Here is a 3,237-nt window from a genome sequence, read left to right on the forward strand (position 1 = left end):
AGGGCTGCAATTACCATCAGAGACACATGTATCACCAACTCTAATTTTGTAAATAACTTTGTAAGAATAAATTGACTGTCTACTGGAAAACCATCTTCTGATGTTTTGGAATCTTTCTGAACAAAAAATAATAAGTAGAATTATTATTTAACATCCTCTGTCACAGAGGAGGAAGTGTTTCTGCCGATCTCCTCTTCTCCCTCTTTACTCCATCTCCTCAAACCTCTTGCTCCTACTCTAATCTGTACACTGACACATATTTTAAACTCCTCCTTCCTCTCTTGTACCTTTCCCAGCTCTTTCAAGCATGCAACAGTTATACCCTTTCTAAAAAACAGCAAACTTGCCCTACCTGTCGCCCTTTCTTCCTCCTGCCTTTTGCTTCTAAACTCCTTGAACACCTTGTATTCTCACTTGCTCCCTTTTATTACCTCCTACTCTCTCCTAGACCTTCTACAATCTGGACCACTTTCTTCTCCTTTACGTTATATATACTCTTGGTATCCGTAACAGAGCTCTATCCTGGTTTTCCTCTTACCTCTATCAATTTTTCTTTCAGGATCGTTTGCTAATATCCTCTGTCGATCTCTCTGCAGGTGTACCCTAGGGGATTGTACTGGGACCTCTTCAATTTAATCTTTACACACTCTAAATTGGATTAACACATCTTTAGGGTTCAAATACAGTATCACCTTTATGCTGAAGTCACATAAATTAACTTTTCAACCCCATATCTTACACCTGAACATACAAAATAAGTGTCCCTGGCGCTAGTGCCTAAAATGTCCCAAATACCATATCCAAAAGACAGTCCTGTGATGTGAGACAGTCCAGGTAGATGGATAGAACAACCAAGAGAGTTCCAGATGGGTAAGGGTGTCCTTTAAGGATAACTCCAAGTGGTTTAATAAGTATGGGAGTGCAATACAACTCACGAATGCCGTCCGCAACCTGCTTCCAACCCGAAAGTGACAGAGATCAAGCGGCTAACACATTCACCCGCGGCTCGCTAGATTGATGATGTCATCAGCACTGGTCACTTCTCCGGCGTCAGGTGGTTGCAGCAGCTGATCGGCACGCACAAAAACTAAGCTCCTCCTCCCTACGCGTTTCGTGACTGTGCGTCACTTCCTCAGTCACTCTACTGCTAAATCTCTATCCTCCGGTTCCTTTGGGCCATGGATTTTAGCGGAGCAATCTCAAAATGAGTGATTCGCGTTTGCGGATTTTTAAAAATTAATATTACCGATACACTCTGCGGATTCTGAAATCCGTTGATGGATTTGTTGAATCCAATTCACAGATTAAGCAATACATTGACACATTTTTAAGAATCTGCCAAAGAGTTGCTGAATCCACGTATTGGATTCTACAAATATGTCAACGGATTGTACTGTATCCAATGGCAGTTTTTTTAAATGAATCCGCACAGATTAAAACCTACCATATCTGTTTTCAGATTTTACACAGCAAATCAGATTTTGGGTGAAAATGCGAGAAAATCCGGGAAACGTATTTTGGCGGATTCGGCCATCTCTTGTTATGTGTACATATACTATCATATAAATACATTGATCGACAGGTACCTTCTAAATATTTCATTAATATGTACTGTATAGAAAACTCAGTTGTATGTTATTTATAGTAACTCCAATTTGAGTACAAAGGTAGGAGCAGATCAGATAACATGAGGATACACTGGGAAAAACCTTAAATGCATGATTGCTAATGCTAAAAGCCTGACAGATTAAATGGTAAAGTTAGAATGAATAGCTAGAAGGGAGCAGTAGTATAATATCATTGCATTTAGTAAAACATGGTGGGATGTAACTCAGAAACGGGCAGTGTTTTAGAGGGCTATTCCGTTTTATGAGAGAGGTCGAGCAAATGGAAGAGGTGGTGAAGTATGTTTATATGTTAAACTAGATTTAAAACTTATTATAAGGGAAGATGTTTAAGAAGGGAGTGATTAAAATTTGTGGATTGAAATTAGCAGTGGAGGTGAAAGTACAAAGAAAGTGTTTGTAGAGAATAACACTAATTTCAGGAAACCAAAATACTTTTGCAAATGGAAAAGTCATCAAAACAAGGTCATCATAATGGGTTATTATAATTATCTAGATAAAGGAACCTATTCTCATAGCTCTGAAGTGTGTCAATCTGTGTCCAAAGAACACTTTACAATCAGATTAGCATGTTTTCTTTTAAAAAATCCATTATTTTTCACGCCACTTCAAGGATGGCGAGATTGGTATTGCGAGTTACATTCAGAGCCTGAAATATGGGTTTGGTGAGGGAGCAAAGCCCAGTATGTCAGACTGGGGATGGAGTTAGCACCACCTCAGGTCATTCTGCTTCAAAAGTAAGTACAATTCCAGAGTTGTGGCTGTTAAACCATGCGGTCTGTCACTTTTTAAGACCGTTTAGAAAATGTGATATGCAATACAGAATAGGTTTTGTTTTTTTCCCTTTTCATTCCGCTACTTCTCAATATGGACAACTTCAGAACTACAAGAATAGGCCCCATAGACTGGAGCAATGAGATTTGTATTACATCTAATGTAAACATTTGGGGGGGGGGGGGGTGCTAAAAGACAATAACATGAGCCAAATTACCGAGGAACAAACCAGGAGAAGGGCTTGATTGAATTTCACAATATTAAACAATGTAGAAGTAATAACAAATATTCAAGTTAGGGAACATTTGAAATAAATGATCAAAACCATATTATATTGAATCAACGAATCAATTTGAAACTTGACATTTTAGAGAGTCAGATTTTAATAAATTGAGTAATAATCTACATGGAATAAATTGGGATGACATTTTTGTAGGAAGATAAATGGGCAGACCTTAAAACATTGTTAGATAAGCACACATCAGATTACAGATATACCCTTGGGTGATAATATATATTTAAAAAAATACAGCTTAAAAGTAACAGCTCAAGCCCATAACAATAGTCTGTTATATAAGATAGTCTCGTAATGTTTTTCAACCATTTTAGGACCATTCCAATACTTTTGCTTAATTTTAGCTTGATCTATCCGGACCTTAATATTTTATTAGTATCCTTTTAGCACTTGTATTATGAATAGCACTTTATTTCAAGTTTGACAGCACTGGAACAAAATTATTACCTGAATAAAGTTGATAAACTTACAATACTGATAGCTTCAATTGAAAATAAAGTGGAAAATGATGGCAAGGGCTGTAAATGTGGATGGTCTCCAATC

Source organism: Ascaphus truei, chromosome 5 (genome assembly GCF_040206685.1).
Source record: "Ascaphus truei isolate aAscTru1 chromosome 5, aAscTru1.hap1, whole genome shotgun sequence".
Lineage (NCBI taxonomy): Eukaryota > Metazoa > Chordata > Amphibia > Anura > Ascaphidae > Ascaphus > Ascaphus truei.